This window comes from Schistocerca piceifrons, chromosome 8 (genome assembly GCF_021461385.2).
Source record: "Schistocerca piceifrons isolate TAMUIC-IGC-003096 chromosome 8, iqSchPice1.1, whole genome shotgun sequence".
Taxonomy (NCBI): Eukaryota; Metazoa; Arthropoda; class Insecta; order Orthoptera; family Acrididae; genus Schistocerca; species Schistocerca piceifrons.
In genome coordinates this window covers 99512377-99528528 of record NC_060145.1, presented here as the reverse complement: position 1 = coordinate 99528528, position 16152 = coordinate 99512377, and positions in this window count along the sequence as shown.

Here is a 16152-nt window from a genome sequence, read left to right as displayed (position 1 = left end):
GCGGAAATAACTTATTGCATCGTTCCAAATATTCACTTCTGCGAGCAGCTTGCAGAGACGCGGCTCCCTCCAGGGAGAAAGCTCCAAATTACGGACGTTATTTAGCCGAAAACACGAATTACATCGGAACATTTTAAAACGACAGTACACCAAGTAATAAATTTCGTCATGAAATTAGGGCGAGAGATCAGTACAAAGGAGACATACATGTACCCAATATGCAGATTCTGGTAAATTACTACTGCATTTTTTATGTCCCTGAGCAATAGTCATACGGTATTTTATAAAGGAACACACCGCCATTTGACTGTTTTATTGTTTATTCAAGTACAACCCAGGTTTCGGCATTGTATGCCATTTTCAAGTACTTGATTTTATGTCTTTAACATTTATTGCAGGGCACTTAACATGTTGTCAAGCTCAAATTTGGCCGTACATTAAGAAAAATATTAGCTCCCACGAAATGCCGTATGTAAAACCACCATCTTGTAACAGATCAGTAAATAATTGTGGGAGGATGTCATATTTAGTAAAATAGGCTTACGTTGGTGAAAATCGCATAAAAAGCCGAAACCTTGGTTGTACTTAAACAATAAAAGTCAAATGGCGGGGTGTTCCTTTAAAAAATACTACTATATTATTGCGAAATCCTCGTTTCCTCTTACCTCCATGCCCTCAAAAAATTTCGGGACATATTTCCACAGGATGTGCAACGCAAATTCGTGCAGTCACTCGTTCTACTCAACTTCCACTATTCTGATGTAACTCAACAATATACAGTTGGATCTAGCAATGATCTATGTCTCATCTGCAACGGTCGTCTATATTGTGGCATCGTCCAAAGATCGCGGTCCCACGCCAGAGATGGCAATACGAATCGATAACACAGATATTATGGGAGCTACATTGGAGGCGATCTCAGAATCTAAACATGGTTGTTCTACTTATTACAGAAGTTAATTTATCCAGAACACACAAAAATACACAATGGTTACTATTTTCAGCGAAATAACATCGCCATCTTTAAATGCTTTATGTAGCGAAATTTTTAAAGGGCCGATTCATTTCGTCGACTGTTAACATTAATGCAGTGCGTCCAGTTACTGTGAAAGTCGACGAAATGGACTGGTCCTATAAATTTTGCCACACAAATCACCCAAAGATGGAGATTTAGTTTCACTGAAACTAGTAACCATTGTGTATTTTTGGGCGATCTGGGCAAATAAACTTCTACAATAAGAAGCATTTATTTTCCGACATTTCCGAATGGTCGTCGTTCTTGTATTGTAATGCCGGAAGGGTATTCTCTGGTTCGAATCTTCTCACAGCAATTTTTTTCTCGTTCTACTTTTATTTAAATAATGTATTTTAGTCAAATGGAAATTGTAATAAATAAATATTAAATCATTATTCTCCAATAAATTAGAAAACAAAAAACAAAGCTCCGAGATCAGCAAAAAAAATGGTAAGGCGAACGTTCGCTATAAGGGTGAAATCCTGGTTCGAGTCCCGGTGCGGCACAAAATTTTCGTTGTCGCCATTCCATTACACAGTTGATGGTTGTCCATATTCGCAACTGCATGTCCAATGGAACATTGCGTCATAACTCCGAATAACACGAACACTATAATGTCGGATCATTACACTATCCCGACCACATTTAAACTCGCCTGAACAATTGGCCATAGTTGAATAAGAACGATCCCCATTATGTTCTAAAAGTCGACATGACTTTCATACCTCTCTTTTCAGGGTACCACTGCCTTACCACTGCTCGAGTCTGGATTTTTTTTTCCATCTTCACAAATCACTACATGGGAAAAACAACAAAGAGACGTCTGCATCACAGCTCTCTACGCAGAACACTAGCGCGTCTCGTATTGACTCGTAGACGATGACCTATTGTTACACGGAAATATCATTGTGCTGACATCTGCAGTGATTCCGCACCTGCCCTCGTAGCAGTGCCCATCCTTAAAACAAAAGCATTCGCTAACCCCTTCGCTATTGCTGCCCGCCTCTGGAATGAGCTGTCCTGCACTCTGCGCCCAATTCAATGCCCTGTTGCTTTTAATAAGAAGCTTAAATACTTCCTTCTCTCACCATCATCGGTCTGCACACGGCAGTACACAATATCAATATGAAAATTTCGTTCATAAGGGACGGCATAATGACGGCAGCGACTGTTGATTAATACAAATAAAACAGTTTCTTCGTCCATCACTTGTTTATTATGCCACTACACGTTTCGCTCAGATCATAATCTTCAGGTGGAGAACTGTTTAGTTGCGTGGCTGGTGTTGGTGAAGAGTCGCAGACCACGGGCAGTGTGGGCGTCTTTTACTAATGATAAAAATTGTTTACTTAGAAAAGGTACTTTAGACGTTAAAAAACATGAAATTCTGACAGTGAATCGTTCTTACACGAACGGTAGTTTTTTAAAAGGTTCGCATAGTGTCCTCTCCACTGCAGATTATAGGCAACAGTATGCAGACCTTTTACAACTCTACCGTCCCTGAAAGTACAGTTCACTGTCAGAAACTAATGTTTTTAACGACTAAAGTGCTTTGCTAAATAAACAATTTTTATCATTAGCAAAAGACACAAAATAACCTACACTGTCCTCGGTCTGCGACTGTGAAAAGACGTCTGTACTCTTCACCAACGGGAGCCATGTAAATAAACAATTCTCCACTTGAAGACGATGGTGTGAACCATCAAAACGTGCAGCGGCAAAATGAACAAGTGACTGACACAGAAACTGTTTTATTTGCACAGTACCAATATGTTCTAAGAACGCGCACGAAAATGCGATTTTTCAGAGGGTTATATCTCGGATTCTATTCACTACAGACATAATGGGTCAAGTATCTTGAAAAGCCCTTTGCCTGGTGACCATTTCTATGCCCACCTCCGGCCTGGGTGGCCGAGCGGTTCTAGGCGCTACAGTCTGGAACCGCGCGACCGCTACGGTCGCAGGTTCGAATCCTGCCTCGGGCATGGATGTGTGTGATGTCCTTAGGTTAGTTAGGTTTAAGTAGTTCTAAGTTCTAGGGGACTGATGACCTCAGAAGTTAAGTCCCATTGTGCTCAGAGCCATTTGAACCATTTTATACCCATCGGAAGAATAGGCGTACTGCAGCTGTCCTATCGTACAGGGTGAAAATTTAAACATCACACACTTCTTCCGGCCCAGACAAATTGAGCAAATCGCTTGGTACTTTTGCGTTAGTTGTGGTCCAGGATGGCTTATAAAAGCACCGTTTGTTCGTTGGCACTTCCAGAGAAAACCCGAAAAACTATGATTTTTTGTGTACGAAAAGTGCCATATGGTCAATGTTCTTAAGAGGCTATTCTCATGGAACTTCGAAACATTTTTCGATATCATTATCCGTTACCGAGATACAGCGGTTCATGATCACCGTACTTAAGCAGAAAACCGCAAAACCCGGTTTTTAAAAGATTTTGCAGCGTGCGTGCCAATTATCTAAATAACTATCGATAGTGAATAGTTCAAGTTTTAACTGTAGCTTCTCTGGACATTCATCTAGAAGCGTCATTTTTTCATTTTCAGAAATCTGTCTGTATCCGTTATCACGATAAACCTTAAACGCCACGATTTTTGGATGTCAGAAGTACCAATAGTGTAGATGTTCGCTTTACAATTTCTATTCATGGCATATCATCGAGATTTTAACGATATATTCTTAATATGGTGTTCTCGGGAAACCTCGAAAGTTTCTTCGATATCATTACCCGTTACCGAGATCCAGAAGTTCAATTACCGTACTTACGAAAGTAAAAAAAAAAGCACGCAATTTCCAGTCTGGGGCGGAAACGTGATTTTAACTGGAGTAGTGAACACATGTCAAACGTTCTAGTGCCGTCGCGAGGATTCTGAGGTCATCAAACTGTTGCACAACAACCTTGTCCCCAGATGCACCGATAAATTTTCGAAGCTGGCGCTCGACACAGACTAACTTTCGAGGCATGGAAATTTCGAAACGAGATGCGCAGGCTACGGGAGATATTCAGACAGTTACGCGAGGAGGCACATAAAGAAGCCGTCGTCTCAGTGATTGGCGACGATTACCAGCAGCTGCAACTTTCGGATGACAAGTTAAGAGTACAGATGATCCAAGTGCGGCTATACGTAGAAAGAGGGACCTTATTAAAACCTAAAACTTAGAAGATATACAAGAGCTTTGTACGACGGTAAGCCATATGCAAGGTACAGTAGAAGGCGTACAAGCCACGGCAGAGTGGCATACCACTCAACTAACGAACCTCGAACGTAATTTGTACTGACCAGTACCAAAGTGATACGGGAAGTAGCTAAAGAACTCAAGAAATGTATGTGCAATACAGTAGCAACAGTCAGTGACAACCTGCCAGTCATTCAGAAACGAATGAGGATCTTTGACGGGATGATGACTATAGCTGGATTGTTATGGATACTGGCAGTCAGTGTTAGTGACGCAAGATTTCAAGTTGCAGGAATGCTCGAAGCTGTGCTGGAACGTGAGCAATTAAATTCAGCTCTGATGCTGCCACAATTTTTGGAAGGATTACTTACAGCACAGAGAGAGTTCCTGACAGATCTTCACCATCTAGTCGGACTGACTTAAAGGAATTTAGCGCTGTTTTATAGCACAGCCACCGTCGAGGTTACAACAGATAAGGAGAGATCACTCACATCGCTCCGATTTCTGGTAGTAAATCGAAACGCATGTGATCATTGCTACGCCACTCACCCATAGACTACACGATGAAGTGGGGAACCTTGGTGCATGGAAAGGACGAAATTACTGAACAGTGGTATGTTGATCAATGGCACGACTTTTGATACAGCAAGGGGCAACTATCATTTACCTGCAGCCATTTCCGGTACGACCGTGATTAAGTTGTCAACAGCAATGTTGTACTGACGAAACAGACCTCCGAGTATCTTGCCTACCCGAAATCTAATCTTTCTTAACGACACCCTGAATCCAGAACTCCCACACTCGATCACTGTGCTATTCACGGAAAAACGAACATATTAGTATGGAACACTTGTTCAGGCACATTCAAAAGTTTCGAGGACAACATCGGTGGAATGTTATTACTGTAAGTGTTTCTACTACCAGCATAGCCGTGTTTCCTGTAGCAACTTGTATACTCTACCTACACTTGAGGCGTAAAACTGTCAGTCCTCCACCAATCCTGGTGGAATGACAGTCTCCCTAGTTAAAGTTTTTGCTGGCATAAGCTGTCGCCAGCACACCGGTCGGCAAAGATGAAGCGCAAAGATCGACAAGTAGGAACAGGATCGAGCGCGTTCATTACGTGAAGGGCCAGAGATGAATGCGGAGAGAACACGCCGCTAATGCCCTCTCGACCGCTTGTATTTAGGCCGGTGTCGCTGACCAGAGGGCTCTCCCTTGACCTCGAAAAGGCCTACGACCGTGTCTGGCATCCCGGTCTCCTGTTTAAACTCCAAACCAACGCCCTTCCTATCAACTACGTCCGTCTGGTGGCCTCCATCCTCTCCCACCGCCCCTCCTATGTTACCATCCATAATACCACTTCCTACACCTTCTACCCCTCTGCAGGTGTGCCCCAGGGCTCTGCCCTCTCCCCTCTCCTCTACCTCCTGTACAGGCAGATATGCCCCAACCCCCCCCCCCCCCCTCCAGTACACCTCTTGCAATATGCTGATGACACCGCATTCCTCGCCCTCGCTCCTACCATCCAACGGTCCCAACGCCTTCTCCAGAATCACCTTGACCTTTTTGCTGCATGGTGTAACCTGTGGCTCCTGAAACTCAACCCTTCCAAGACCCAGGCCATCATCGTAGGTCGTACCACTCGCTCCTTCCGGATCCTGGATTTCTCCCTTACTGTCTGCGCCCGTCCTGTCCGCCTCACCCCCACCCTCACCTACCTCAGCCTCACCATTGACCGTCAGCTCACCTAGATCCCTCATCTCCGCTCCATCCAATCCAAAGCCCACAACCGCCTCCGACTCCTCAAACTCCTCTCCGGCCGGACATGGGGGTTGCACCCCTCTACCATCCTCCACACCTACAAATCCTTAATCCGTCCCATCCTCTGTTATGCCAGTCCTGCCTGGATGTCTGCCCCCCCCCCAAATTCTATAAGTCCCTCCAGATCCTTGAGCGTCATGCACTCCGCCTCGCCTTCTGTATACGCCTACCGTCCCCTACGCGGATCCTCTATGATCTCATTCCTTTCCCCCATCTGCTCCTATTCCTCGAACATATCCGCATCTTCTACACCTCCCGCCGTCTTGAACCCCCTCTCGCGCTGGTTGCTCCTCTCCTCTCCGATCCCCGCCCCCTGCCACGTCTTCACCATTGTGTCCCCCCTACCCTCCATCTCTACACCCTACATCTCCTTTCCCAAGGTGGCTTCCATCAACTCCCCCTCCCAGATGATGCCCTCTCTCCCTCCATTTACCCCTCCTATCAACTCTGATCCTCACTCCCTCTCCTTTCCTCTGTCCTTTTCCCGGGCTCCCTCTCCCCTCCCTCTTCCATCCTCTTTCTTCCCCCTTCTCTCCCCCACGTCCTTTTCCATTTCCCTCCTCTGCATCCTCTCATTCCCTCTCGCGTCTGCCCTTCTCCCCCTTTATTAGTCCTCTCCCTCCTTGGTTCCCCCCCTTTTCGTTTTTTCCTCTCCTCCCTCCTTGTTTTTCCCCCTCCTGCAGGTCCCCCCCCCCCCCCATCTGCCTTTGGCTCGGGAGTGTCGTCTTTGTGCTGCCACTTTCGTGCAGTGTTCTACAGTGAGTGTTCTACAGTGCGTGTTTTACAGTGAGTGTTCCGTGTTGTGTTTTTTGGGACTTGTTGCGAACGACCATCATACTGTCGCTGGGTGTGCCTTTTATCTCTTGCAAACAGAAACCAGACTGTCGCTATGTTTTTTAATTGTGTGTCTACTATGTTACTTGTCTGATTCCTGTGTATTTTATCTACATTGCCAACCCCTTTTGCTTTCTGTTTTATCTTTCTGCAATTTTACGCCATTTTACACTTTAAATCACCATTTTATCGCCTGTTTTTCCTTGTTTCTTTCTTCTTCCTTTATTTAAAAAAAGTCTGTAGGCTGTAGAGCAGCGTAGTAAGCTGCTGCCAGCCCGCCCCCTTGGGGGGGAATTGAAATTCAATAAAGAAAAAAAAAAAAACCAGAGGGCCTCACTGACTCACTCATCAAGTTGACGTCTGTCAGATGGTCGCAGAGCTGGCTCAGTTCATGTTGCAGGTTGCGACAGTTCGTAGAGACCAGATTAATAACTATAGAGGGACTTCTAATTACCAGAAATGAAACTAAAGTTTTTAATAGCAAGATTACCAATACTGTCTGCAAGAGGACTATTACTGATGAGCTTGTACCACAACACAAGGACCGTATTCAAGTTAAGCAAATGTTTCCAGCTCATGTAAATAAAGAACCGTATTAATCCATGTGTGCATTTGTGATGCAGACAGAGGATACCAGCCACCCATAACAACATCCTCTCCTTTGCTTCCTTGTGGTACAAGACTCTACAGTGATTAACTTTGCTGGGGAACCACAATGGAGTGCTTGCATCTGTTTGATGTCTTCTTTTGTGACGGCTCCCAAACCCAAGGACCTCGGCGGTACTTTTGGGGCAGCCACCACAAATTGTATAAAGCGTAGGTAGTGACCAGGATGTAGCTATGTCTGTTGGCCGAAAAATAATTAATGACAGGAATTGCGGCAGCTAGAATGAAGAGATAACTTATCCTTATTTCTGACGAAACGTGCACCAGCGATACAAGTCCAAGTAATATCCAAGAGTAATCCGTGTACTGAGCCTAGTCGAATACAATAGCAAATATCACACTGCAATGGCTCCGCTATAAACTCCACGAAATGCCAGCAATAGGCAATAGACAATCGACAATAGACTGTCCGTCTCGGGGCCAGCGCTCCTCCTTATATGCAAAAGGCAGAGGGCGCTACGGACTCGAGCTCAGCCATGGCTCAAATGGCTCTGAGCACTATGGGACTCAACTGCTGTGGTCATAAGTCCCCTAGAACTTAGAACTACTTGAACCTAACTAACCTAAGGACATCACACACATCCATTCCCGAGGCAGGATTCGAACCTGCGACCGCAGCGGTCGCGCGGTTCCAGACTGTAGCGCCTTTAACCGCTCGGTCACTCCGGCCGGCAGCTCAGCCATGGCGCGACCTCTTCCGTCGGCGGTAACGCCCTGAGACGCCGACGGCCGCGACAGGAACTGTGGCCAGGCGATGTCACGGTCAGGACGCGCGTGTGGGAGTTGGTTGGTTGGTTGGTTGGTTGGGTCCGTGGACACGAGACTGCAGCTTGCCGCCTGTGGATGGACTTCATCACTCAACACTGCTACTACCGACGGGTCACAGTCATGACTGAAAGAAGATGTAGACTTACTGTGCTTCGTCTGGCGAAGAGCCAAACCGACTGGCAGCCAACTGCCGTATTCTGCTTGCTGGGTTGGCGCCTGAGCGCTGTGTGTGATGAGGTAGCCCTGGGCTTCCACCCTCACGACAATCGAAAAATGTTGTGTTTCCAGGGTGAAGTGCACGTTCGTCTTCGAGAGCACTGAGGCCCATCGCATCCTCAAATGTGTGTTTGTGGGCCACGTCACCGCTCCCTGGCGCCGCACCTTGCGCCGCCTCCCTCTCAGGCAGTGTGTCTGATCTGGCACAAGCTACGCAATCTGCTGGACTGCTGTGTTAAGCATTCCTCAATGACGCCTAAGCGAGCGGTCGGGCTCGTTTCCTGAGCACCAGTGAAGACAACATGGATTGTAACAATAACGTTAATATAATGCCATTACAGATACCGCTGTCTCACTCACGTTTTTCGGTCACCAGCCCATGGAGCACGTACTCTTAACACTTAAAGTGTCACCACCTCGCCTGTCCGACCTTGACACCTACTGACGTCCTAATCCAAAGGAGACCGATACGAAACTAAGTTTTTTGTTCACATTTTTCACCAATAAAACTTTATGGCACGCTGTCTCTGTCTAATGAGTCCTTCATGCTTATAAAAATATGTTCCAAATGGTACAGCAGTGACAAAAAATGGGCTAAAAATGGTCACAACATGCCAAAACTTATGTAAAACTGGAAAGACTTCAAAAGTGGTAAAATATTTCTGATAACTATTTACTCTTTCAACACACAAATGATGAACTAGTCGTTTCCAATGAATTGCAATCGATGAGCAAAGTATCCTCAAAAAATGTAAAGCAAACTTGTGTTAACGTTATACACTGAAGCGCCAAAAAAACTGGTATACGCACGCGTATTCAAATACAGAGATATGTAAACAGGCAGAACACGACGCTGCGGTCGGTCGGCAGTGCCTATATAAGACAAGTGTCTAGCGCAGTTGTTAGATCGGTTGCTTTTGCTATAATGGCAGGTTATCAAGATTTAAGTGGGTTTGAATGTGGTGTTATAGTCGGACACGAGCGATGGGACACAGCATCTTCGATATAGCGATGAAGTGGGAATTTTTCCATACGACCATTTCACGAGTAAACTGTGAATATCAGGAGTCTGGTAAAACATCAAATCCCCAGCATTGCTGTGGCCAGGAAAAGATCCTGCAACAACGGGACCAATGACGACTGAAGAGAATCGTTCAACATGACAAAAGTGCAACCCTTCCGCAAATTGTTCCAGATTTCAATGCTGGGCCATCAACAAATGCCAGCGTGTGGACCATTAATGAAACATCATCGCTTTTGGCTTTCGGAGCCGAAGACCCCCTTGTGTACCGTTCATGACTGCACAATCCAAAGCTTTATTCCTCGCCTGGGCCCGTCACTACCGACATTGGGCTATTTATGACTGGAAACGTTCTGCCTGGTCGAACGAGTCTCGTTTCAAATTGTATTGAGTGGATGGACATGTACAGGTATGGACACAACCTCACTGATCCATGGACACTGCATGTCAGCAGGATACTGTTCGAGCTGGTGGAGGCTCTGTAATGGTGTGGGGCATGTGTAATTGGAGTGATGTGGGACCCCTGATACGTCCAGATACGACTCTGACAGCTGATGCATAATCAAGCATCATGTCTCATCACTTGCATGCATTCATGTCCATTGTACATTCCAATGGACTCGGGCAATTCCAGCAGGATAATGCGACACCCCACATGTCCAGAATTGCTGCAAGTGCATCCAGGAACACTCTTCCGAATTTAAACACTTCTGCTAGCCACCAAACTCCCCAGACATGAACATTATTTAGCATATCTGGGATGCCTTGCAATGCGCTGTTCAGAAGAGATCTCCACTGCCTCAGCAGCAGTGGATCAACTAAGTAAAAAGATAAGGGCTAGTAGAAATCCTTGGGTAACACAAGAGATATTGAATTTAACTGATAAAAGGAGGAAATATAAAAATGCAGTAAATGAAGTTGTCAAAAACGAATACAAACATCTTAAAAATGAGATCGACAGGAAGTGCGAAATGGCTAAGCAGGGATGGCTAGAGAACAAACGTAAGGATGTAGAGGCATATATCACTAGGGGTAAGATAGATACTGCCTACAGGTAAATTAGAGCGACCTTTGGAGTAAATAGAACCTCTTGTATGAATATCAAGAGTTCAGATGGAAAAGCAAAGAAGGGAAATCAGAAAGGTGGAAGGTGTATATAGAGGGTATAAAAAAGGGCGATGTACTTGAGGCTGATATTATGGAAATGGAAGAGGACATAGATAAAGATGAAATTAGAGATATGATACTGTGTTAAGAATTTGACAGAGCTCTACATTACCTAAGTCGAAACAAGGCCCTGGGAGTAGACAACATTCCATTAGAACTACTGATAGCGTTTGGGAGAGCCAGTCCTGACAAAACTCTACCATCTGGTGAGCGGGATGTATAAGATAGGCGAAATACCCTCAGACTTCAAGAAGAATATAATAATTCCAATCCCAAAGAAAGCAGGTGATGACAGGTGTGAAAATCACTGAACTATCAGTTTAATAAGTCACGGCTGCAGAATACTAACATGAATTCTTTACAGACGAATGGAAAAACTGGTAGAAGTCAATCGTAGGGAGGATAAGTTTGGATTTCATAGAAAACTTGAAGCATATGAGGCTATACTGACCCTACAACTTATCTTAGAAGATAGATTAAGGAAAGGCAAACCTAGCATTTGTAGACTTAGAGAAGGCTTTCGACAATGGTGATGGGAATACTCTCTTCAAAATTCTGAAGGTGGCAGGGATCAATTACAGGGAGCGAAAGGCTATTTACAATTTGTACAGAAACCAGACGGCAGTTATAAGAGTTGAGGGACATGAAAGGGAAGCAGTGGCTGGGAAGGGAGTGAGACAGGGTTGTAGCCTATCCCCAATGTTATTCAATCTGTATATTGAGCAAGCAGTAAAGTAAACAAAAGAAAAATTTGGAGTAGGAATTAAAATCCATGGAGAAAAAATAAAAATGTTGAGGTTTGCCAATGATTTTGTAATTCTCTCAGAGACAGCAAAGGACCTGGAAGGGCAGTTGAATGGAATGGACAGTGTCTTGAAAGGAGGATATAAGACGAACATCAACAAAAGAAAAATGAGAATAATGGGATGTAGTCAAATTAAATCAGGTGATGCTGAGGGAATTAGATTAGGAAGTGAGACACTTAAAGTAGTAGATGAGTTTTGTTATTTGGAGAGCAAAATAACTGATGATAGTCACAGTAGAAGGCATATAAAATATAGACTGGCTATGGCAAGGAAAGCATTTCTGAGGAAGAGAAACATGTTAACATCGAATATCAATTTAAGTGTCAGAAAATCTTTTGCTGGAAGCATTTGAATGGAGTGTATCCATGTATGGAAGTGAAACATGGACAATAACTAGTTTAAACAAGAATAGAATAGAAGCTTTCAATATATGGTGCTAGAGAAGAATGCTGAACATTAGATGGGTAGATCACATAACTAATGAGGAGGTACTGAATAGAATTGGGGAGAAGAGGAGTTTGTGGCATAACTTAACTAGAAGAAGGGTTTGGTTGGTAGGACATGTTCTGGGGCATCAAGGGATCACCAGTTTAGTATTGGGAGGTAGTGTAGGTGGTAAAAATCGTAGAAGAACAAGAGATGAATACACTAAGCAGATTCAGAAGGATGTAGGTTGCAGTAGATACTTGGAGATGAAGAAGCTTGCACAGGATTGAGTAGCATGGACGGCTGCATCAAACCTGTCTCTGGACTGAAGACCACAACAACAAAAAATGGTTCAAATGGCTCTGAGCACTATGGGACGTAACATCTATGGTCATCAGTCCTCTAGAACATCAACAAAAGAAAAATGAGAATAATGGGATGTAGTCAAATTAAATCAGGTGATGCTGAGGGAATTAGATTAGGAAGTGAGACACTTAAAGTAGTAGATGAGTTTTGTTATTTGGAGAGCAAAATAACTGATGATAGTCACAGTAGAAGGCATATAAAATATAGACTGGCTATGGCAAGGAAAGCATTTCTGAGGAAGAGAAACATGTTAACATCGAATATCAATTTAAGTGTCAGAAAATCTTTTGCTGGAAGCATTTGAATGGAGTGTATCCATGTATGGAAGTGAAACATGGACAATAACTAGTTTAAACAAGAATAGAATAGAAGCTTTCAATATATGGTGCTAGAGAAGAATGCTGAACATTAGATGGGTAGATCACATAACTAATGAGGAGGTACTGAATAGAATTGGGGAGAAGAGGAGTTTGTGGCATAACTTAACTAGAAGAAGGGTTTGGTTGGTAGGACATGTTCTGGGGCATCAAGGGATCACCAGTTAGAACTACTTAAACCTAACTAACCTAAGGACATCACACAACACCCAGTCATCACGAGGCAGAGAAAATCCCTGACCCCGCTGGGAATCTAACCCGGGAACCCAGGCGTGGGAAGCGAGAACACTACCACGCGACCACGAGCTGCGGACGAAGACCACAACAACAAATGATGTTTCCCCAAAAATTAATGTGTATGGCCAATTTCCCTACTCCCACATAGTAAACCAGATATGTTTCTTCCTCTTTTCTTGTCTCTATCAGTCATGCCACTTCCTTGTCCCTTTTGTTCATTAACTGTGTGTTATCACATTCTGCTTTCTCTATATTCCCCATTGCTTTCTCTCATTCCCATTGCTGCTAGCTCTCATAATTAAAACCTATCTTCCCATAGTTTCTACTACTATTGTTTTACTTTTCAGCACAAATATAAACAGTATGTAGACTTCTTTTTTTTAATCTGTGCTATTACAATTTTAAAAGTGTGCCATATTTTGAGTGGTGCTAGTATGAACCAAATCAAGACAAAAATATCTAGTGAACTTGGGCTGTAATTTTTTATTCCCCAGTGTTACCATGAGTTTGGGGATGGAATCATTTCACCAGACTAGGTGCCCTAGACACAGTGGCAAGCTGCTGTGTGTCTTGCAAATTGATGGGATGTTCCAGGTCTGGCTCAAGGACATGTCTCCTACCAACCTCAGCAACCTCACAGTGGATCTTTTTCTTCAGCTTGATGCTTTCATCTTTGTACAGCTATTGCGACTCTCCAAATGGCAGAGTTTGTTGCACAGAATGCACATAGGGATTGTTTACATCCAAATGAAGGACATAACTCAAATCGTCAGATAGCCTGTACTCCTCCTACCTCATTTGTGAGTTGTTCACCTTGGCATATCTGTGGATGCACTCGTAAAGCACCTGCCAAATCCTGCTTTCGAAAAAAAGCAACACATCAATGCGAGTCAACAGTTCAATGCAGATATGTGTCTTTTTCCACACTGCATCCCATGAAAGCCCTCCCATGGTGTAATACAAGACAGGATCCAAAATGTATGTGCCCATGCATTCACTTCAGAATTCCCCATAAACGTTTGTGAGCAAGCGCTCATCTGTCTCCATGTATAGTTTAGCACATCCCTCTAAATTTGATATGTTCAACACCTGCCAAACATTCACCACATGCCTGTTCTCTGCTTCCATTATGGCAGTGCCTACGAGTTTGCTGGTGAAAGTAACTATATCAGGCAATGTGGTTTCAGATAGTTTCTCCATCAAATCTAGGATTATGAAAAGAAAGACCCCTTCTTTGTCACAAGCTTGAACTCTGCATTATTGGGATGTGCAACTCTGCTGATATGCATATCCTCCTGACACATTGTCTCAGCAAGTTTCTGCAGATGTGCATGCATGAATTGTAAATAATCCAGTAAGTGGAGCACTATTCTTGGTGTGATTCACCTGGAGAATGAAACGCATTTTTCTACATTGTCAGGTGTGACACTAACCTTATGATTCTCCAAGCTGAGACCACCCATGTGCTCAACAAGAAAGTAAGCATCATACCTGCTCAAATTATGGAAGAAGATGGTTATGTTTCATGGCAGTTTGTACTTCAAATTACATGCATTGTCAGCTTCACTGTGGGACTTCCCCATTAGATGACAGTAGTATTTACATGGAGTTTCTGATTTTCTGTCAAAATGTAGCCCACAAATATGAGATTCATCTTCCTGATGCATCACTCTCTTGTGAGTTGGTCATTGGAATGTTGTTGCTATAAAGAACATAAACACTCAGTGTCCTTTTTTCAAATTCAGAGAGCAATCACCTCACATGATTATCCCCAGCATATGATTCAAATTTGTTTTGACTGGAATCATATGATGATTGGTTGGTTTTGGGGAAGGAGACCAGACAGCATGGTCATCGGTCTCATCGGACTAGGGAAGGATGGAGAAGGAAGTCAGCCGTGCCCTTTCAGAGGAACCATCCCGGCATTTGCCTGGAGTGATTTAGGGAAATCACGGAAAACCTAAATCAGGATGGCCGGACGCGGGATTGAACCATCGTCCTCCCGAATGCGAATCCAGTGTCTAACCACTGCGCCACCCCACTCGGTCAGGAATCATATGAGCAAACAACTTCATATGCTGATGAAAATGGTACATCTTGGTCTGTAAGAGTGGTGTGAGAGACTGTGGGATCACCTTCACAATGTGCCACAGAAATAGAAAGCACTAAAAGTCAGTGTGTATGCAAATGAGACAGCGATCTTCAACTTTAAGAATATTTTATCCTCAGTTGGAATTTCCACACATCAGTTCCTGGCTTGAGCAACCAATTAGCTGTCTTTCTAAATATACACTTGTAGTGAAGGAGTTGAGGTATTTGTGGTAAAAATTCTGTTTATGCTCATTGTTATTCATTTGGGTCTTATTCCTGATACAGAGATAGTTATTCTTCTCACCTTTGGAGATTTGCAGTAAATCTACATGTTTAGGACAGTGACAGGATCTTTGGAAAAGTAGAGGGGACTGATTACTTTATGCTTCATATCTCCTGGTTTCTATTTTCTCTTCATCTACATGTAAACTACACTCATGAGCCAAATAATTAGGATCTGCCTCTCATTTTGGTAGTTCTGGATTTGTGCTGGGGAATCAGATCCCTCAAAGCTATAATGCCCATGGCATCAATCACCTCAGATGTATCCATATGGCACACATTTATCCTCCTTCTTTGGAAGTCTGAACATTAATACACACCTGTTTAGTGGGAATATCTTTTGGAAGGGGATAAAACTGGATCCACAATTAACTGCATCAAAAACATGTGAGTATAAATCAAGCTGGAGCACAGGCTGAGCAGCTTACTGGACCCATTTTCCTGCGTATCAGAAAAACAGTTCAGCATGACACTCTCGGTAAAAGTTCCCTATCACTCTGCAATTAACAAATCCCACAACGTCATACCGTCCTCCCTCCCCCCCCCCCCAATTTTGATGATGCTTTTCACTCCAGTAGAAGGGTGAGGGGTGAGGGTGGGAGGGAGGGTGGGGTCGGGGGGGGGGGGGGAGGTGCTTCAGCTCACAGTAGAGAACTACTTTGGATTTGATGGTGGGATACGACAGGTGTTGATGATTTCAGAGAGCTCCCTTTCCAACAATTGCAGAGAAAACAGTTCCCAGAGGTGTATTCCATGAGATTATAGGCCATATACTTATAAGATGTCCTGTTAGAAATAACCTAAATGGATTGATGTCCAAGTATTTCCCCCCCCGCCCCCCCCCCAAAAGAACTTGTTTCACTTCT